Source organism: Pimephales promelas, chromosome 1 (genome assembly GCF_988280905.1).
Source record: "Pimephales promelas chromosome 1, fPimPro1.hap1.1, whole genome shotgun sequence".
Lineage (NCBI taxonomy): Eukaryota > Metazoa > Chordata > Actinopteri > Cypriniformes > Leuciscidae > Pimephales > Pimephales promelas.
This window is the reverse complement of record NC_142769.1, coordinates 39,274,315-39,298,281: the sequence shown is the minus strand read 5'-3', so window position 1 is coordinate 39,298,281 and position 23,967 is coordinate 39,274,315.

Genomic DNA, 23,967 nt, shown 5'->3' with positions numbered 1-23,967 from the left:
GACACCTTCTCTCACGGTTCTCCTTCCAGCTGCTCAACATGATATGCGATCATACCTTCTAAAGTTGAGAACCTGAAGTTTGTCCTTTTCAATTCATATAAATGGTGTTGTCTAGAGCAGGTGAACTTTGGTGAACCCCCCCCCCCCCCCCCCCCCCCAAAAAAAAAATGTGAGTTCACAATGTGGCCATCTGGCATGTTGTGAATAATCATATACATTTCACCCTAAAAACACCTCTCCACATTTCACTGGCAAGCCAGCTCAGATTTTGCACTGAACATTCACTACATTTGTGCTTTCACTTCAGTACTGGTGATGGACATCAGAATTTATGAGCTAATGCACACTGGACATTCACCCAGTGTCTGTGAAGAGCATGGATATCGGTGGCGCAGGTGGTTCTGAAAAATAATCAATTAAAAGAAACAAAAACTAACCATGCCATTCTCAAGGTTAACCGAAGTGACTTAAATTAGAGAAGAATACGCAATTTGTCACAGAAGCAACCATTTTCATAGTATACAATGCCATGTTTATTAGAAAGCTAGACTAGAAATCAAGCTAGAGCTAAAAGAGAAATTTTGCATTCAAAAACATCAAAATGAATAAGTAATAGGCTATTTTTTTACCCTAGTTTTGAGCCCAGCTCAGAAACGCTCGGTTTTTATGGGCGTTTCGCCCTAAAGTGTGATATATGAAGATGCAAAAGCCTCTAAAAGCCACCTATGTCAAAAATGAGATAATAGCTAATATTGAGTGAATGCTCTCCGCACATATACATTCATCAAATACTTTCACTTCAAAGTCACTAAATCCTAGCCACACACACACACACACACACACACACACACACACACACACACACACGTGGGAACCAGTTTAAATACAGTATATATGCATACAGATTTGTTGGTAATAAGTACACCTGTGCTGAACAAGACACAAAGGCCCTCATACAAACCTAAATATAATTTACCATATAAGTTATCCTTCCCCCTGGAGCAAGAATAACATAGACTAGACTAGAACTTTCCATTCAACACACAGAGTGCAAGCATTTGGTCATGATGACTTGTTAAGGAAGTGGCTGCCTCCAAACACCATGCATGCCTATTCAAAAGCTTAATCACTGATAGTGGAAACATATACCTGGTTTAATTATGGAGCCACATTATAGTGCTGTGAGAGGAAAAAAACATCAGATGTTCATTTACTGTTACTGCAGTTCATGTCAGCTCTCAGAGCTAGATTATGAGAGCACAAACTGTTAAAAAAAACTGTTTAAATTTTGGGGACCATAAAATTAGTTTTTAAAGAAATTGATTAAACATTACAAAAATTAAGCATCACAACTGTTCCTATTGATAAATCTTGAGAAATGTTTCCTGAGCACCAAATCAAATTATTCGATTTGAATGATTTCTGGATCACGTGACACTGAAGACTGGGTCAACGTTGGCTGCTGAAAATTAAGCTTTGCCGTCACAGGAATAAATTACTATTAAATTACTAAATTCCTTATTAAATAAATTAAACTACTTTTAATTTTAAAATACCTCAAAATATAAAACAGTTATTTATTTTAAACTGTAATACTATTTTTAAATATGACTGTTTTTACTTTTTGATCACATAACTGCAGCCTTGGTGAGAGACTTCTTTCAATAAAGGGACTTCTTTCAATAAGAGACTTCTTTCAGTAAAGTAATTTACTGCGCTATTGGCATTTGGCAATCCTATTGGAGAAACTATCAGCAAATTAATTGGAGCCACCCATTCAATGACAGATTTTTAACTGACTATAAAAACTGTGCTTTGTATGAATTCCTTTCAGTCACTGCAATCCTTCTCCTTCCTGTTTGTAATAGAATACAAATAGTCCTCATAAGTTAATATATCATGGCCCATTAAGAGAACCCACTGAGAACTAAAGACACACTCTAAATCAAACATGCGACATTTGATTTACAGGAGTCTCAGAGCATCATTTCACGCAAACACCTCTATAAAGAAAACACATTCTGGTCATACTTGACCACACTGCGTTCCTCTCCACTTAGCTCCAGCCAAAGTAATGTCAAACAAAACAGATGGGAAACAGAATGAGCAATGATAATAAGAGACAGATATTTCTAAGAGAAAAGAGATTTTTATTTGTATTTTTTAAATCCATTTTTTACTTTTGAATATTAAAGTGTAATGGTGCAAGTTGCTTCAAGTTTTGGGCTTTTTTTATTATTAAAAAAAGAGGTTGCATCTCATGCAAGTTTATATTTGGAGGAGATTGCTTACTAAATGGGAAATTTTCCAGAAACTGTCATCATAAAAAAATTGTGTGATTCGGAGCAATCTGAAATAAATCCTTTCTTAATCAGCCAATCTGGAGCCTTTAGGGGCCTCAGAAGTTCAAAAAGCCACTCACAAGTGTATGCTTTGAGTGCTCTGTCAATGAGAAAATTTACAAGCACCTGGGTGAGATGAAAAAAAAAAATTACAAACAAGTAAATAAAACCGAACAGCGTAGTAAAAGACTAAGGAACATATTGCACACTTTTAGAGGGTATATTAAACACCATTAGTTTCTGAGAAACACGCTCCAGACACGCAACGTTTATAAATTGATGCTATAAAAGACAACTTTGGGAAAGGATAGCACATTTTAAATCAAATATTTGCCCCATGTGAATCTTACTGCCTAATTACTAGAAGCTTTCGTTTTGTTTTACTGCGTGTCTCTCCTACCCCACACCAGGTAAAGTGAATTTTTTTTCTTTTATTCCCTTTGTTTTCTCTGGTTGTAATGCTGTAATAAAGACCTCTCATTCTCTCCAAGATGAAAGCTATTATGTAAAGTATAAATACCATCTATCCATCCATCCATGCATCCATCCATCCATCCATCCACACTCAAATATTTGGTGTCAATAAGAGTTTTTTTTTTCAACAAGAATGCATTATATTGATCAGAAGTGTTCATTGTTAGATACATTGGTAGATTTTTTTTTAAAAAATCTGTTTTTTTTTAACTCAATTCATCAAGAATTAAAAAAAAGTATCATGGTTTCCAAAAAATAGCACATGTGCATGAATTTAAAAATAATAAACAATAATATTTCACAATACCACTGAGCATTATTTCACAATACGCTGAGCGTTTTTCTTCACGCTGATGCGTCAAGCGCCCAACGTTTTTTACTGGTCGCCGAGAGTTGAAAAATGTTCAATTTTGGGTAAAACACAGCGCTCATTACTGAACATTGAACATTCTTTAACTCTCTGCGACCTATAAAAATGCAGAGCTCTCAGCGCTTCAGGCCGTGTTTCCACCAAAGCGTTTTTCCATGTGCATGGCGTATGTTTGCAATTGTTCTAAATGGGAGCGCCGCGTTTTTTAAACACATTTTTTTCACGCTGAGGCGTCGAGCGCCCAGCGTTTTTTACTGGTCGCCGATAGTTGAAAAATGTTCAACACTGGATAAAACGCAGCACTCATCACTGTCACTTTTTTACCAAACTGTCCAATCACAGAGGAGGGGGGTCGGGGCTAATACCACATCGACCAACTGTCACAACATTCTTTCTGTACAACGACATCAGCCAGCAGAGCTAACTGAACAAAGTGGATGAAAAACATTTTTTTTAGTATGCAACAAATTATCTGCGAAATCAGTTCCAAGTAAACTGTATGGCAACAAAACGTCTCAACACAAAAAACACTAGGCATCTTCAGCGGAGCGTCTAGCGTTTTCAGCTGGCTAAAAATGCTTTGGTGGACACACGGCCTCAGTGTGAAAAAAAAACGCTCAGTGCCTTGTAACGCTCATGGCGTTCTAAAAATGCAGCGCTCCCATTGAAAACAATTAAAACCATACGCCAGGCGCGTGGAAAAAACGATTTGGTGGACACACGGCCTAAGTTAGTGAGCATAAGAGACTTATTTCAAAAACATTAACAAATCTTTTGAACAGTGTATACACACACACACACACACATCTCTATCTATCTATCTATCTATCTATCTATCTATCTATCTATATTATTGTTGTTTTTGCGCATAACTATTTTTCTAATGAACATTCATTTCTTCCCATGTCTCAGGCAGTTGAGCCATATGGAATATGAATCTCTGGTTGGGGAGAAGGACCAGGTATTGATTTTGGCAAAGTAGCACTCATGACTGATACCTGGACCTGAGGAACTGACAAATGCAAACATGCCAGTTCAGCGGGAGCCGGTTCAGTGCATACTACAAAATTGTCCACCTTTTAATTACTACTTTTTTACTACTAGGGACACAGACCTTTAGCTCTCCTCTCATTCTTCAGGGACAGTGCAGCTGCTGAATCTGACCAGCACTGTTCAAGTGAGCATTTCAATGATTATGATTTACAATTTTTTTTTTTGTGAAACATTTTTACACTTAAATACATTGATTCAATTTAAAAGCAGTGAAATCAGTTACATATATTTGTAGAAATCAGTTACATAACAGACAACTGGTCTGTTATCCAGTATCCACCGTATCAGTGCTGGTTCTTGTGCCTGAGATGGATTCGTGGATGAACTTCTAACTTTAGACCGTTGTGCGTTTCACTCGTAGCCAAAAGATGCTGCGGCTGACTCCATAACCTGCCAATAAACAAACAGTGCACAGTTCTGAGAGCATTGTATCATCTAAATTAGTTATATTCATTACCTTTAGGAATATAATCGTGTGGGTTTTTTTATGCAAGGCGTTACAATACTGAGAAAAGACAGGCACGGCACTTAACTTAGGTAACTTAGGTTATTAACTTAGGTGAGTTTACTTACTAGGACTAGATGTTGGAATCCCTTGATATTCAGCAAGCGCTGTTGTTGGAGATGTCCTCTTGGGTGGGGTTGGATTGGGGGATGACCGCCTGGTGCCTCCAATTCAACACATCCTCAGATGTGCACCCCAGCCTCATTGGGTGTTTCGGCCTTTTATCACAATGCACCCTCACCGAGGCCCACCACAGGCTGATAAGTCCTGGGTGTGACCTCCACAAGGTCACTTGGCACCCCATACAGTCTCCTTCCGCTTCAGCCGCAGCCAGAGACTGCTTCTTTCGGCAGCAGTTGCAAGGTCTTTGAAGGTCTTCTGCTGAACCTGTCCTCTGATTCCAACCTCCTTTAGTAGCCTTGTAGTGGAACTAGCTACAAACCCCCTGCTGCCCACTTCCACTTGACGCACGTTTACCTTCCAACCCCGGTCCTTTGCTTCAGCAGCCAACTCATGCATATCGCAACCTTTTCCTTTCAAATGCCTCATTGATGGCTTCCTTCCACAGGACTGTCAGCTCCACTATAAAGACACTTCAACAGGATTGGGACTAAAGGACCAGGTCTGGGTGCAGGTTGGTCGCTGCAATTTTGGGTGGGAAGGTGAGCCTCTGACTTAAGTCTACCTGCATTTCCAATTCCCGGAATGCGTTCAGTGGGTATGAGTCTGGAGGAAATCGATTGGTTGACCGTTTCTCCCCTTCCCGTTCGAAGGATGTTGACGGTTACCCTCTTACTCTCCAGTGTAGCAGCCAGGCACTTCAGCACTTGGTTGTGGCACCAGGTGTATCTACCTTGCGTAAGGCTGGTCTTGCAGCTCACCAGTATGTGTTTGATGGTAAAGCTCAGCATAATGGACTCCATGTTCCACAGCTAGCTTGGGACACCAATCTGGCACACCTGTCCGCTTCCTCCTGGTGGTGCACCTCTTCAAACACCAGGCTCCGGCATTCAGCTGGAGTAGCCTTCTGCCATGTGGGTGTTGCTCCCAACCTCATGCCCCCTCTGCGATGTTGGACTTGGCCCACTATGCCCCGGTGTCTCAGAGCAGACTTTGCCTGTGCCACTGCTACACCTGGCCTCCACCTGCTCCCTGTGGCTAAGGCGGGAGCAGCCCCTCTGACGAAGGGATTCCGGGATTCTCCAACCGATTGGCGTGGGATAAGGTGACCTCATATATGGAAATTGGCCACTTGAGGCGGAGTAACAATCCAAACTGAAGGCACTATATATGACCTGAGTGCAGGAAGCCGCAGCCCACTTTTAAGACGTTCCCCTCCAACCATCCATCGAGATGCCCGAATTATAACTCTATTACCATGGTGAAGGCCAATGGGGAGATGTTGCAGCCTGCCTTTATGCCTATCTTCAAGTGCTTCCAGGCAGTTGTACTAGCCTGAGTTGTAATGCAGAACTGGAGGTCCTAGAAATAGGCTGTAACCAGCGTTGTGATGCCCTCTGAGACTTGGAAGAAGATGAAGGCTGCCTACAGCACCTCATGAGGCACTGAGCCGAATCCATTGGCAAAGGTCTAAGAAAACCCACATGGAAGTCTTTCTTTTCCTTCTTGGCCATTTGTACCTGGTGCCAGATAACATTTGCGTGTTTCATTAGCTTCCATTGGAACTTCAAAACGCCTGGTGTGTTATTATAGAGCCTATTATTATAGAGCCTGTTTGAACACCATTGGGTCCAGGGGCTGATGCTGTTCTTGCTCGCTTTACTGTGTTCTCAACTTCGCTTCATGTCGGGGGTCTTGTGTCCAGCCAGTGTTCAGGTGGTTGGATTGGTGGCATCCCATCTGGGATGGTGGCTGGCATATGCCTCTGATTGTCGGAGTAGGACTTTCTAAGGTGCTCCTCCAGTTCCCTCACAGGTACATGGAGATTCCCGGTTTTCTCCTTGACAAAGAGGTCTTTGGCGATCTTGTAGAGTCACATTGCATAACTGTATGTTATTTTGCATTAAATAAAATGATTTAAAGCACAGTAATGATTTTATAGATAAAATAAAACATACACACCTGACTTTCACAGAGCAAACGCACTGGTGTGACGTTAAGAGGAGAACTGTTCAGAAGACTGGAGAGTTACTCTCACTCAACCATTGAGTTGTAATCACGTCAGAGAGTGGGGGAGGGGTGCATTGTTTTAATAGAGAAAACTTAATTTCTTATGTGTGTTAAATATTAATAATATTGACTTGAATTAAGTAATATTTGTGGTTCTTGAAACAGAACAGTTTAATTATCCATTTTAAAATATTTTGATGGAAATTTCACAAATACATAGTGTATTTCAAATAAATAATTGGTTAGGTAAATACTAAATTATTTCTCTGAAAAAACTTAAATATAACTGTAAATTTCAGACAAAATGAACTGTTGGATTTTTAGCCAATTGTTGTAGTGAATAGTCAATTAAATCTACTATCAAGTAAATTATATTCAGAGATTTTATTAAGTTAATAAAGTTATTAAATTATAAATTATTACTGTGATATATACTAAGCCACTGAATTATTTTTCAGTGTGGATGAGCAGATCATTTAGCACAGATCCATGTCAACACTCGGGGAAACATTAGAGACCAAATGAACCAGAATAACCACACTGTGCTTTTTGGGATTGACAATCTACAGTAAAAAGAAGGGGGTTATTGTAGCCTGGATGCCAGCCCGAACCCCGCCCACAACATTTTTTGGTCGGGAAGTTCGGTCTGGACTTGATCCATTGAGGAGAAATTATGATCAGTCAAAAAATGAACGGGCCAATGAAATTGCCAGGGCGGGCTTTAAACGATGATGGACAGATGATCTGCAAGGACGTAATCATCACGTTATCAAAGAGCACTTAACTGGTTTCCCTCAAAGATGACTACATCTGGAGAATTGAGATGTATAGATTCGGCTGTCTCGTCTGTTGTAAAATAAATCGACAGCGCATTCATTTTAATATTCAAACAGAAAACTGCAATCAAGGCATTTGTCGATCGGAAATATATTTTTGCCGTCCTTCCTACATGATTCGGCAAAAGTGTAACATATCAGCTGGCTCTGACGGTCGCTAAGAAGATGGGACGTATTGAAAAGCCTGTGGTCGTTGTGATTTCTCCTTTGGTCGCACTCATGAAGGACCAAGTAAAAGAAGCAACACTCGTTATTTTACTTCTAAAATAAGTAAGTTAGTTGAAAACTGCGCCATGCAAAGTAGTTGACTTACTGCGTTGCTCTGATTGGTTGTAGGTCTACCGACTATCCAATTGAGTGCAGAGTTTTGTTTTTTTCTGGTTTGGTTAAGACACACCTCATAATCAAAGCCCTATGGAGCAGTTTCAGACTCATATTCTCACTAGAATATGAGTATGGCGAAGTCAGGCTAGGGTTATTGTATTGTCAATGTCACCAGAAGTTACCAAACAACTTTGGTTAGTATTCCACAATATTCGAATAAATATAAAGTTTGACTAGAAACCTCAGAATTGTTTTTATACTTTGAAGTTGTTTTACCATCAATAAATTATTGGTGATGTTGAATTATTTTATCTGTGGTCTCTCCTTAGACCAAAGGAACAAGCTGTTCCCCCGTCTCTTTTAGTTCATCAAAGCTAATGTTTAATTTATGAACTTTTCTCATACTGTCAGAGTAGCGGCTGGTGGTTAGTTTAAAGTAAGGTAGACCTTACTGCTTAAAGCTTCTTCTAATCCTGTCCAATTCTTTGAAATATCAGAGAGCCACCCTGGAATGCCTAACACTGAAAAACACTCATTTTGTTCCTTCTGAGAGCTGAGGTATGAGTTTGTGTCCAAACTTTCATGCTGTATTTCTTTATCTCCTAGGACTATTCCCTCATAAAACAGTTCCATGTCAGATCACACACTGAGATGTTGTCTGTTATCTGACCTTTGTATTGAAGAATGCAGGGCATGCCAAAAGAAACTAGACAAAATATTCCTTCATGTTGTTGAACATCAAAAGAGGTCACAACCTTTATTGTCCAAATTCTTCAGATTTGATCTTCTTTCAAGTCAGTTTCTGACCCATCTCGCTGGGTTCAGTACGTTGACAGTAAAAGATATCATCTGTGTTATGAAACAATTCAGGTGAAGAAATTATGATAAGAGGAGAGTGGAGAACACTACAGTATAAGCTAGCAAAGAAATGTGAACAAATTACACAAAACCAACCATACTCAGTGACCTTCAAAAGGGATGAAATTGTGCAATTCCAAAAGAATCAATGAATTGAACTTAAAAAAAAAAAAAAACCTAAGTATTAGTGTAATTGGTTTTATTAAATCCCGTTTCACTGAAATTAATGCATGTTTCATAAGGAAACCAAAAAAACAAACAAAAAATGCTTTGTTCATGTAAGATTTAGATTTTAGGGCTTTTCTCTCAACATATTATTCAGAAAATCACATTTGTCCAGCGACATACAAAAATGTTGTTTACACAACCAAGTAGATAAAAGTCCCTTGCTCATAATAGAAAGTTCGCAATGCACACTGAAAAAAAATTGTGTACGATTTACTTTTTCACTTAGTTTCACAAATAATTACAAAGAAATGAAAAGTAACATTAAAATAAACGTGAATTTAAGTTAAAAAACTCAAATAGTGTTTTCTTGTTTTAAGTAAAGGTTTTGCATGTTAAAGTGTCTTTCGCTCTTTTCTTTTTCTACATGGAGGAGTGTGGTATGCGTCACCCTCGGGCTGAACTCTTCGTCAGCAGCACAGTAAGTCAGGTGTCGGGTTTAGCCCTAGGTCAGCTGCGCCTGAGAGCAATCTGCCTCTCCACAGGGGCTCGCTCTCCTGAGAGAACACCATTCTTATGCATTCAGAGATCGTGTGTGAGAGCGAGCGAGCGAGTGAAAAAGAGGGAGAGGGAAAAGGGTAAGCGGGAAAAAGAAAGCTAATATATGAAAGAGAAAAATCATGTGTGTGTGTTTTCACCCCCCTCTTCTCCTTTACAGACAGCTCCCAACCCCTGGTAACCCAGGCATGACTCAACTGCCATCTGGTATCCAGATGCAGGCCTACAGACTCGATCCTTCTGGTTCCTTCTGCTTACCAGCTCTCTCTCCTATATGAGTGTCAGTTTCAGAGTATGCGAGTTAATATCCCCGAGTGTTAATGTCTGCTTACATGTGTTACTCTTCCCTCTCCGATGAACTGTGACCTCTGACATGGTGACCCCGGTCCCACTCTTCCCTGCTGATAGAGAAAACAGCAGGGTTGTGACCAGCACATCCCTGACCCCATCTGTTTGTCCAGCCTCCTCTGCGAAGGTCAAGGGTTGCTGGAGTTCAAGTTCATTAAGTGACCCCCGCCCCCCCCCCCCCCAACCCAACTTCATTCTCCAAAGCAAAACAAGAACAGCCCACAATAATCTTGAAGAATCACGGTCACAGTTTTGACCTTGTAGTCATGGTCATGTTTGAAACAACAAACTGTAAACATTATTTAACTGGTCTGAGAGGAAGACCAGCTCTCTTACGAAACGGTTCTTGAGTGATGTGGGTTTATCGATAATAGAATCTGACAAAGTCTCAGTTATCTCTGCATGTTGCCTTCCGAAGCTGCCAAGGTTGCCGAGGTTCAGCGGATGTACAATTACCCCTAGCTAACTCATAATTGGCTAATTTTACAGCAAGTACGGGCAGAATTGCACCAGTTCATTCATGATTTGTAACTGAGCAGAAGGGTGAGATTGAAATCAATTTTTACATTCTTTACCTATTAGTCAAGTTATGAAAGATAGTTTAAAGCAGGTAGTTCTGAGGTGAAGTTTACAATAAGAAATAGTCACATTGTGAGAAACAATGCGACAGTTATGAAAAATAAAAAAGGATTGTGAGAAATAAGGTCGTAATTGTGAGGGATGTAGTTGCAATGAAGATAAGTAAAAAAATAAAATAATTTCTCACAATTATGAGAAATATTATATAACATATAAAACTATATCTGTGTCATATGAAGTTACAATTCTGACTATAAAGCTACAATTTTGAGAAAGTTGTGAGAAACGACATGATTATGAGAAATATACAGTTGCAATAAAAATTATTCAACCCCCCGGAGACTGTGATGATTTACAAATGTGAGCCTTTCTAAAGATACAATTAAAAATAAATAAATAATTAAAGCTGCGAGCAACTTTTTTATCGGGGTTCAAGCATTTAAGGCCTTTAAGCACACATGTATAAAAAGTTATAAAGTTTTATTTAGCAAGCAAACCACCATCTTGATCATAGATGGAAAATACCTTTTAAAGCCAATACAGGCAATTTACCATTGGAATTAAATTGCATCTATAACAGTTTTGTGGCTAATTAAAAGTGATAACCCATATTCAACACTGCTGTTTTAAGTCACTAATTTGTAAGGTATGGTACAAAATTGTGTTAAAACACAATTAAGCCTTTGGAAACTCAAAACTGAAAATAACAACACTGAATTAGCTTGTGCTGTTACACATACAAACATTAATACATACATTTAGCCCATGCATGTGAAAGTTTACTGAAATTTAGTAGCAAATATAGCCAAGTCAAATTTTTTTTTTATTATATTATAAAGTTTCTGGCAACAAAAAGATTTCCAAAACACTAAGTGTTATAGTGACATAGCTGGTAGCCTTATGCATAACTTTAAAAATGTGTTGTACCAGAAAACCTTTGAGGGTTTTGAAGAAAAAGCCCAATATCATTAAGGGATTAAAATATTTGAGAGAAACTCAAAAAAAAACTCAATTTACTGCCAAAGACTTGCAAGATGACCCAATGAAAGGAGGAAAAACATTTCAATGCAGAGCAGAAGAACAACACTAGACAAGCATGGCCTTCATGTTGGGACATCTTGCCGAATGCCACTCTTGACCAAGAAGAAACCTTGAAAATTTTAATATGCTAAAATTCATTTGGAAAGACCTGTGGAGTTCTAGACTCCACAGTTCTAGAATTTTTTAATGGAGTGATGTGACCAAACTGGAACTTTTTGGATCAGCGGTATGTCTGGTGCAAAAAAGAAACCTTCTGAGCAGAAGAACACCATCTCTATTGCCAATCAAGTTATGGGGTTTTTTGGTGTTGCAGGAAGTGGAAATCTTGACTATATGATCAATGGACTTTCCTTCAGGACAGCCATCCCAAAATATATCTACCAAAGCTTGGTTCAGAGATCAGTTGTAGAGTGTTCTTGAGTGGCCTGTACAATCTTCACAATTATGAGAAAATAAAATATATAATTGTGTGATTTAAAGTCACAATTGTTAAATATTTTGTAGAAATTGTCTCTAAAATATAATCACAATTTCAATTCTAAAGTTAAAATAGACTTTTTATTTTTTTGTCTCCAAGACAGAAGCAGGATTCCATATAATCTTCAATGTATATCTGACAGATAATTATCCAAAACAAATTAGTTTCTGATTTAAAAGGGAAATAATAATAGCACATCTAGGCTCAGCCATAAAGAAATATTCCTTCAGAAAGAGTTCCATGCTTATCAGTAGCAAATGGCCTTAATCCATTCCAAAAACCCATTTCTATAGAAGTCAAGCTCCAAAAAACATTCTTCCAAGTGCAGTGAAGGAGACTGACAATGTGCACTGCAGATGAGTTTGGTTCCTTCTAGTGCAGTCCACTGTGTAACAGCGGGAAACTATAGGACTGTCCTTTCTTTTCTCATGTTTTTAACTCCATCCATGACGCATCACTGAACTGGAACCTTGTATTCATTAGAAATCCGCTTCCCAACAGTGACAGAAAGATCCTGTGGGGTTTCCCCTTCACTGGAGATCACATTGACCAAATCTCAATCTGGCGCTGGTCAGGATGTCTTTCAGATATTAAACAAAACAAATGAATGATCTCATTTTTAGTGACAGAAAGACAGAAATGGAGATCGTTAATGTGGCTATGATCCACTTCTCTGGTAACTCGTCAGATGACGACAGACATCAGCTAAAAAGCAGAAACCGGTCTAGAAGCTATTTTCAATGAAATTGCTAATACAAGAAGATGTCCATGTCGCATGCAGCTTAGCAGAGTTGTGAGAGAACCCATCAACATTTCAAGATGTATAGTTGTTCAACAGCACGAACAAAGGAGAGGTTCTTTCAACAAACATAACCCTACAAATGCAACACACATGGAGATGTGAGAACCAGAGCCAAGGACATATCTGTGATTCTACTCATCCTTCTCGAGTTCACATGAAGGTTAGCACTCTCTACACTACGATCTCCCGCTCTCGTTCTCCTGTGCCAATAAGCAGAAGCATTTGAATGATTTTGGAATCAAATCCTCACCAATTTCACAGGATGTCAGTCAAGGTTCATATTCATTCCCACAACTCATGATGCAGCTGTGATTAACAAACAACTTTTATGACAATCCGTTCTGGTACTGCTTAGAAAGAAATCTGAAAGTGTATGACCACCTCTTGTGACACATAACCATCAAAATGACTGAGCACTGACTAATAAACCCCAGAAACCACAACATGGAATGAAGTTACTCTAACAAAGAAACTGAGTCATTCCAAACCCAACAAATTAAATGATCACAGTCTATGAATACAAAAACATGATGTCTTCTCACCTCTACGCAACGCGAACATACTCTGGTCTGGAACTTTGGACAAGTGGAGTGATACAAACAGTGAAACTGCTGTTACTGGATATCAAAACTCTGAACACAATCCAATCAAATTAGAGGAACGCACAACAATTTTTAAATTGTTTTTTATTATACTGGAGAATTTAAATGTAAATTTTTGTTCACTTTAAAAAAAAAAAAAAGAAAGAAAATTTGCAACAAGGCTAAAATTGAACGGGTATAAATTTATAAAATGTATTAAACGCTGGTATATGATGTAAAACTACCAACTGATATAGTTTTCAAGTTCAACACTTTCTTATTGATGCAAAACTATAAATTTCATTAAGTAATTTTTTGCAAATTCGACAAAACCTCATCCTTGTTAGTCTGAAAACACACACACAAACACCACCAAACATTTCAATTTGCAAGGGAATAAAAATGGATGCAAAATCAATGAATGTAAAATTTTCAGTGGTAATGTAGTACTGACCAGAAAGTGTCAGTTCCATCAACTGGCCTGAAGATATGGTCCAGAGATATGTTGTGATATGATATCATTTATGAAATATTTAATAAAATTACAAATAGTTTACAAATAGCAAACAAAGAATTATTAGTCAACTTGATGGAGGGACATCCCCCATGTTTTTTTTTCTTCTTTTGTTTGTTTTACAAATGACTGATCTCCAAATGTTTTTTAAGTCAAATGAAGAAATATTACATTTGAGATTCATCCAATAGTTTGCAGGCTGCATCTTTCATTTCAATTAATTATGTAGAGAGTGATCTAAACACACACAGTTTAAGATAGCCCTCTATCTTCATTTGTGATGTGTAATGTCTGTCCCATGCCTGGATTAGAGCGGGAACACCAGTCTATCCCATAAGCTCTCTGTAAATTCAGGAGAGATGCACTAGCACATTTCTGATGCACTGGGCCAGCTCTCAGGTCTGGGGAATCCATAACTATCTCAGATGATGACAAAAGCCAGCTAGGTCATCCAAAGGCGAAGCCTCAGCCTACATTCTGAGCTGTAAAACCAGCTCACAAAAACACTCTCAATCTGTTTCCTCTTTATGTACGTGACGTGTTAATACTTAACACAGTGCTCAATAATGAACATTACATTCCTTTGCTGTTATGTGATCCTCTGTCCTTGCTAATTTGTCCATTTGGAAGCATAATGCAGAACACAAGAAATACACACATTTTTGATAGTTTATGCCGGTTTAGCTAGTTTAATTAAGATCACAGATGGCCAAGCTGTCCAAAATGTACTTTTGGAATGTAATTTATTATGATGTTCAAAAGATCTGATCTTGGACTGATAATCAGATTGAGAAACAGAAACAGATTGAGTTGAGATAATGAGTAAGAGTGGTACTTTACAGAATGAAGTCAGTTTTCCAGAAAGGGGTGAAATATGGTGTGAGTAAAATAGACACTGAAGGATTCAAACTTCATTAGAAAAAAGAAAATGCTTCTAGAGCAAGTCTTGTAATTATAGAACTATCCATGATATCTCAAGACTTGGAAAAAGACAGAGAGACAATTTACAATTGAGGTATCTTACCATCTTAAACAAGTGATTCATCTTATGTAATAAAGGTTCATATTTAGGGTATTTACTAAACCAGTTTCAACTTCACGGTAACAGAATTGCTCAATATAAAACTTGAGAAAAGTTAAAATACATATTTTACCACAATTTATTATCATAACCATCAAAATCAGAGTTTGTCCTGATCCATCGAATTGTATGTTAACAGTGTGACAATTTTTAGTCATTTTCACCTCAATTTTAACAAAGAGCTACTCTTAAACAGCTCTTTTCCAGGATGCCAGAAGAACCTGGAAGTGCTGACACAGAAAAGTAAGTTAATAAAAAAATCTGGTTCCGTAGGTACAGCACCAACGTCTCATTCTGTCAGTCAAATCAATACACTTTCCAGCCGGGCATCACAGTGAGTTGTAAGTTGTCCGACTTCATCCATCAGCACCACATTGTCAACTCTGACCCCAGTTTTAACACACTAGCACCTTTATGCAAAGGGAAAATAGACCAAGTGCCAGATTCTCAACCAGACTACCATGACAAGTATCACATGAACCCCACCCATAATGAACAGGCAGTTTCCGTTTTACAATATTTTCTCAGCAAACCCATCAACACCCATCTGTGGAGACTATACCCACCCATTTACATCCTGGTTTTAAACACTAGTGGCGCGCTAGTGGCTAATGATTGCGGTTGGAAGTGGTGGCGGGGGCATGGCAACACAGCCCGGCTCTCTACATCTGCTGTGTCTTAACAGCTTGGGAACACTGTATACAAGGATTGCTGTATAACTTCTAAAGGCCGCTCGAAGGACCTGCGGACACATAAAATCTGTATACAAGGTGCTAGCCATGCTGACCAATGACCTCAGTGGAATGTGGACGTACATGTATATTCTGTTCCCGGATAGATTCGACAACCACGCCACGTGTAGTGTTAAAAACTGTCCCCACAAACACCCCAGGCATTTAAATGCTGTTCACAGAGTGGAAAAAAACAAAGAAACGGACGGCTTTAAAATGTGGATGTGTCACCATTCAAATGTCATTGGCAAATAAAATGATAAACAAAAATACAGTTCAGCATGGCGCTAGCAACTCCAAAGTCATGGGTTGATTCCCAGGGAATAAATTAATTGAAAAAAAAAAATGTATATCTTGAATGCACAGTAAGTCGCTTTGAATGAAAGTATCTGCCCGATGCATAGTAAAAATATAAATGTGACAAAAACATATATTAAAAAAACAAAACATTCAAGCGTCTTGATGCCTGAAGCAGAAATGCACTTTGAAAGCTCATGTGACTTGGATCAAGGCATTTTGTGATCAATTATTTTTGGACCTTCTTTTCTGAGCAACATCCAAACTTACCAAACCTCAATATATAAGGCAAGAAAAAATGCAATAGCAGTGCAACTAAATTCTCCAAGGAGAGGTGTCTATTCCAATAACTTTCATTTTCCGGCTGATGAAACCAGTTTGGCTTCGGTTCATCTATTTACCCCATGTAAAAGCCACAATCATAACAGTAAGTGTCAGGGTAGACAGTACTAAAATTTTAGAAGTAGGAAGAAACTTTCTTGCCCTCAGCATTACATACTTCACTCTCCGTGACTTCTATCAAATCTATGTTTGGCACAGAAGAAAAAAGAAACATGCTTTCTTTGATCAAGACCCAACGTTTTCTTTTCAAAGGCAACATGTCTACTCTATAGCACTCAACCAGAGGTTAAAAGTGCATGTGTATGGCTTGCAGACAATTCCAATACCACGTTTACAAGAAAGCAGCAGGAGGGGTTTGTCTCAGCGATATTGTAGCTGTCTAGAAAAAATAAATATACATGTAAGCTTTTGTACCTTTGTATAGACACACAAACAATGCCATTTCAACATATTTACAGCATCTGAAACGCAAACCCTTTTACAAACACAAACACCTGTGGAACTGATGAAACGTTTACAAGGTAACTGCCACAGGTGACAATTAGTTCAATATTCAGACACTATCCCATAGACCAACACTTTATAAAGACCAAATTTATTTATAAATGAAACCGAGATGGGACTTTTTTACTCTTTGTATGCCTGAATTTAATTATCATCAAAGATCAATAGTGACATTAACATGTTTCACCCCTTTATTCGTGCTGCTTAATATGAACCTCAAAGGATAAGGGGAGGTGATGGCGCAGTGGATAAGACACATGCCTTTGGTGTGAGAGACTCGGGTTCGAATCCAATGTGACACACCATTGTGTCCCCGAGCAAGACACTTAACCCCTAGTTGCTCCGGAGGCGTGCGACCTCTGACATAATATAGCAATTGTAAGACGTTTTGGATAAAAGCGTCAGCTAAATGAATAAATGTAAATAAGTAAACGCGTACATTTTAAAAGCTCATATGTAAACCTGTTTAGACCAATAAGAATTCTTAATCGTAAATAATGCATTTAAATTGTCAAAAAGTCTCGGGTTACGACTGTAAACCCTGTTCCCTGAGAAGGAAACGAGACACTGTGTCGATGAAGACACTTTGAAGAACGCCTTTGAAGCAGGATGGGCCACCCCTGCTATCGCACACTTCTTGGATCATGTTGTGCTCACCTTATTGTGAAAGATGCATTCACGCAGACTTAATTTAAAAATATATATATTTTGACTGACGGACTTATATATGACGGATATATATTTTGACTGACGGACTGACTCTCTGGATGCAGGACTTTTAATCACCGTAACCCACACCTCTTTCTTACAATCGACTGCAAGTTCACATTCAGAATGCCCCCATCCAATCAACAACTGATGGATAGAACCAAATCACTGCTCTACATATTTTTCTATTTTACACATCACAAAGTGGAAGAAAATATCTGTTGCTACTTGTTATATCGGGTTTTTAATGATTTTGTCATATGTAATTCAAAATGTGACAAAGATACACTATTATGAGTAATTGTGTAATTGCTCTTCATGAGTTACTGTGTTATTTCTTTTCAGAGTTTGTTCAATGCTGATTTATGGTCTTTCAGCCAGGTGTCCATGAAAGTTATTCGTCACTCCTCTCCTTCACATCAGTATTACTGTAGCCATACAAAACTCCTCTCTGTCCCCCGACTGACACCTTGACGCGTGGGTAACATTTACACTGTTCTCTGCAAAAACACAAGGAAATAGCGCGCATAAAATTACTTGGCATGCCATCTCAACTCGCACGCTACTTCCTTCCACTCACTCAGTCTCTCTCTCAGCATTTTTGTTATTTCATCCCTTTTTCAAAACGGTGGCTAAGTAAATGTGCTTGCTGCCTCCAGGGACTCGTTTGGAGAGAGCTGCTCGTTACGCCCCACTTTTTCACCCATCGGCTGTTGATGGATCAAGACAGAAGGACCGGGTCCTCCGTTCGAGGGGCTCCTGAGTTTGAACAATAGTAGTGGTTAGGAGAAGGTGTTTGGTCGAGTGTTTTCACTCACTGTAACCTTTTTTTAAATTTAATTAAATGTTTTGCTGTGGGAAGAATGTTCCCAGAGCTCAAGGTACAATAATCAGTGTTTTGAACTAATTGTGGCTTAAAATTGTGGAATAAAATGTTGATTTTTTTTTTGTTCGGTGTGGTTCGCTTTCACAGTCCCCTTTTTGCAAGGGAACCAAAATGAGTAAACAAAACCCCACTTGTGCTAAGGTCATCCATTCTTCGGACAGAAATTCTTAAGCAGGAAGTGCGAAAACAGGCAATTAAAGGGGATATTTATAGTGCAATTTTCATTCTTTTACTGATTTGGTGTCTTCATCTACCAACCCATTATGAAGAAACTTATGAGCATCATATGATACAATGTCATGCAATGTTGTAATTAGGATTTTGCGAAGATGAATATGTGCTGCAAGACGGTTGTGGCAGAGAGAGCATGTTCTTAACTGATAAAGTTAAGAGTGCACACCACATTTCTATGAGGCTCCACACCTCCTCACAACTCCAGATTTGTCTGCGAGCTGCCATGCTAGAAGTGCAAACTGTCAACAGCGCAGCTAACTACGGCAGCTGGTTTTGTCCAAAAATGCAGTTCTTTGGCAGTTGGGTCTGTTCGAGGTCGGATCACGTTCTCTCCACAAACAAACCACTCCAGAGTTTGCTTGAAAGCTTGTTTCGTCCACTTTTTGTGCACAGCCGAGTGCGATTGCTGCATTCACACCAGCCCAAACGAACCGCACCAAGGGGGACAACGAACTCTAGTGCGATTCAACCGAACTAAATATGGCAGGTGTGAAAGCACCCTTAAATCATCCCCATGTCTTTCCAAACCTATATAGCTGTGTCTTCTGAACACAAAGATACAAAATATTTTAAATAATGTTTAAACTTTGTTTAATGTTTAAGTCAATGGGTTCCAAAATAATATTTTTCAAAAAAGTTTGGAACGATATGAGGGTAAGTAAAGGATTATGAATTTTTAATTTTTTAGATGAAATATCCCTTTGAGCAAACTAAACAGCAATGCTTTTTTTGTTGACTCGAAATAATACGGCACCACTACAGCAGCGAAATGGTCAAAAAAGGCTCGGATTTTTTTAATGTGCATTTTTTTCCTTCTCCCTGGTTTCTTCATAAAATAGTTTTGTCTGAGCTCTTTTATCTGGGGCAGGAAAATGTGCCATTTATAAGTTTTCCATGCCTCATTTATTCGCCTCTCGAAACCTTAAACTTTTTAACGAATGCTGCCATAAATGTAGTATAGCAGGGCTTCTCCTCTGATCCTCCACGGCTGGAGCCGTGCCCCACTATTGTACTGCGACTGAAGTTGAGCGTAGCAGTTCAACCATAACAACAGACTGGCCTCAGTTTCAACCCAGTCTGCATATCTGCTCTACAGCTCCAGTGGAATTGTTTGCACAGTCCCAAAGCTCTGATTGGAAAATCAATAGATGGATTGGGGATGGCCAGGCTCCTATAGGCAGCTCTAGTGTCTTTCCCTGTCTTCTGGATTATAGGCTCTCTGTGATATATAGCTCTTTTAAAATCACAAGTCTACCTATCTAATAAATAATAATTCATTACATTTATATAGCGCTTTTCTGGACACTCAAAGCGCTTCACATAGAGGGGGGGATCTCCTCAACCACCACCAATGTGCAGCATCCACCTGGATGATGCGACGGCAGCCATAGTGCGCCAGAACGCTGACCACACACCAGCTTACTGGTGGAGAGGAGACAGTGATGAAGCCAATTGGTGTAGATGGGGATGATTAGGAGGCCATGATGGACAGAGGCCACTGGGCAAATTTGGCCAGGATGCCTGGGTTACACCCCTACTCTTTCGAAAGACATCCTGGGATTTTTTATGACCACAGAGAGTCAGGACCTCGGTTTAACGTCTCATCCGAAGGACGGGTCTACATCTCACTCAGATTATGGTAATGTTGCTACAAGCTTAATGGTTATCAATTAAGCTTGTAAGCTTGTCAATTAAGCTATCAATTAAGCTTGTAATAAGACAAAAATCTTTTTTTACAAAAAAATTTACATTCAGAGCTATTGCAAAAATCAGTTCAAAGACAAAACTTTAAAGTTGTCAGTGCGCTTGTTTCTCTGGCGAATAAGGTCTATAGGTGAAAAAATATCCTAAATAAATTAATGTTCAGTGACTTCATCTCTACAAACAAGGTCCAAACAATGAGAATGGCAGTGCAAACACTCTATGGAAGTCATTAGTACCTATTAATGTTAAACTAAGTTCTTTCTCTCTGTCTGCCTTATTTAGTCCTATCCTTTTATGTATACCTGTCTTTTAGCCTTAGTATAGGAACCGGGCCCCTCTTCCTCATGCTGTGCCACACTATGCATATAAAAGAGTGAACTTAACAGGGCAACGCGGTTAATTTCCTGTACATTAGACTCCAGTCCATTCAGGCAACAAACATCACTTGAGATCTCCTCATCAGGGCGTGATCTTTCTTTCATTTATCTTTCGTCTTTTACTCTTTCCGTCTCAGAAACTTATCCAACTGTATTATTCTGAAAGGTTTAGCCAGCGATCTGATGGACGACTGGTTGACCTCGCAGTGGGGAAGAGGAGAAGAGAGGAAGTGAGTCCGGTTAGGAGGGTAGCACTACCCCGCCGAGTTCAGGCTCAATCCTATTAGCCTTGCTGCCTCCGTCACAATCCATTTCTCTCTCTTTTTCCTCTCATTTTTCACTCCACTCACTCCGAAGCACAAAAATGCTGCTTTGAAGGGTAATTAAGGCGTCCAGAAAGTGGAAAGAATGGAAAATATAGGAAAGAGAGAAATTTAGCACAATGGAAACTTAATAAAGAGTTCATGGAGGATTTCTCTCAGTGATGTGATATATTATTGAACTTGTCAAACTAAAAAAAGGGGGAGATGTTGATGTCTATTTGTTACGTTTTTATGTGAAAACATTGTAAATAATTGGATTGATAAATTGACTCACTGAATGTTAACTACTGCATTACTTTAAAGTCCCTGTGAACCCAGAAGTTGCAAAAAACTTCATTGTTGTGACTATTTCTAAGGGAAATGGAATATTAAATCGAGGGTAGGATTTTATTCAGCCAACGCTCATTCGAAAATTTTGATTTTGCTGATCTCGACGTGCATTTTAAGGTGTTTGAAGGCCAAAAAAAAAAAAAACAGTGGCATTAAAAGCATGTCAGTGGGCAGTAACAAAATATGCCAATAAATAATATATTTAATAGGTGCTTATATTGATAAATTGAGCTTGTTTCCACAGTCTTTGACATGAACATGCGTACAGTACAGCTGTGTTAAATAGGAATCAATTGTAACATGTTAAGTAATCTCACCCTGGGCACAGTCTGCTCTTCCTCTCTCATCTCCAGCACTTTCTCTCTTCCTTTTTCTCTCAGTCTCTTTATTTTGACCTGAAAATCTCCCCTTAACAAAGCTGAGCTTTGATTGATAAACTACAGTCTTTGCAAACTGATTATTACCGTCGGTCGTTTGAAATTTCGATCGTAAAACAGCTGTTTAGTTTAGCTACTTACATCTTATCTTGCACTGTATGACTGACTGCTCATTTGAAAATGAAATAATAATTACTAAACCTAAAAGGTATTTTTTTCCACAAGGTACATTGTTGTCATAAAAAAATAACTGTAAAAAATGAACACTGATTTCACTTGCCAATACCTGTCAGATTAAATCAGCAGTTAGAACTTGGTAAATGGACAGAATGAAAGGATGAATCCAGATGTTTAATTGGTCAGTTGAAACAGCAGGTCCCCTGTAGGACCCAAGGGTTTGGCAACCGCTCAGAGCAGCAGATGGACAGCTAATTACACTTTCTAGAATAACTGTGGCCTCAGTGTAAGAACTCAGGTGGGATAACATACAGTTCCCAAAAAGACTTGTAATGAGCTTTCAACCTAGACAGAATGGAGTTCAACTGCCTTGATTTATTTTTGAATTGAATCTACAAGAGGGAGAAATTAGAAACATGAGTGTAAAAACATCTTGTCGAGTGCTCCCAGAGGTAGATGAAGGACAAAGAACATTCATTTTCATGTTGTTGCGACATGTCAACCACAACAGGCTCTAAAGTGCTATTTTGAAAAGCTCCACTCAGGAGCTGGAGGAAAATACAAGGATTCCCGAAGGTGGCGGGACTTTTGTTTAGAATCTCTCTTGCTTAAATGGTAGAGGAAAAAAACGTGAGGATTTCTGTTCAGTTCCCAGAGGTCAAGCTCAGAGCCAGTCTCAAGGCCGTGGGTGAGTTCATGAAGAGGTTGTCCATTTCAATCTAGGGACGAGAGATTATTATCTGAACTGTGTTTTTACGATTTTACAATTAGCGTTTCCACTTAAAACATAAAACACACCATTGACTTCTCACTTTCAATCACTTGCTTTCAAATTTCTTTTGACTTCTCGCTATTCAGTCATGTTCGCAAACACGTTTCTATCCAACCGTGCAGCCCATCATGTGTACCTGAGGGGGTAACAGATTTCCCGCATACAACCTTATCGGACAGTCATTCTATTCAGCCAGCGCATCCTCTGGCTTCATCCCAAAGAAAGAGAGAGAGGGGGGGGAAAAGGACGGTTTGACATTCCTCTCTTCATCTCCTTTTTGTCTCTGGTACACCCTTTCAAAAAAAGAGACTATTTTAGTCTGGGATTCCCTCCAAAGCGTACTTAAAATCAGGTCTCTGGACAGCAAACTAGAGATGGGGCTTGAGCTGCAGAAAGATGACGAGAGAAAGATGGGGTCAGGTGATTCCACGTGCAGAGTTAAGACTTTACAATGCTGTACAGTTTTAAAAAGGAAAAGGAACAAGAAGCTTCAACAGAAAAATTATCATAAACAGTTAATTTTAACGTATTGTAGCGTAAATTAATGATAGGCTTTAGCTACATGGCATCTTAAATGTATTTTTATTTAAGAACATGATGTCAGATATGCTCTCTCTGATGCTCATCTAAAATCTTTACTGATGAACCAAGCAGATGTACAAATGTCCTCACAAGCCTTATTTACCACCTATACATTTAATAAGGCCTTATTTATCACCAATACACTGAAGGCATTTCTAAGTTCTAGAGTTCTAACATCATTTGTTTGATATTTCCTGTTTCATTATCCAGAATCGTTTGGGTTAGTGTGCAGTTGTGATTCTTATTGTTCATTAAAAGACTTTGTGTTTCACGTGACACCATGCTTTCCTGTAAGATCTGTCCTAAAGCGTAATAAGAAATGCGTGTAATAAACATCAGATTGCGGTACAAAAATTCCTAATACATTCTCGAAAGTAACCCCCCAGAACGTTGGTAAATAATTCCCATACAGGAAAATACAGGGGTTAAAGAGTTGTTCGCATTGATGCTCCATGGTATCACTTCTCTTTCTTCGGTCTCTTTGTGTGGTCGGTTTTGAATGCATCAACCTTTCAGTGAACCTACAGAGTCGCACCTCAGTTTCCCATGTTCAGCAAAGTGCATCACACACACACACCCACCAT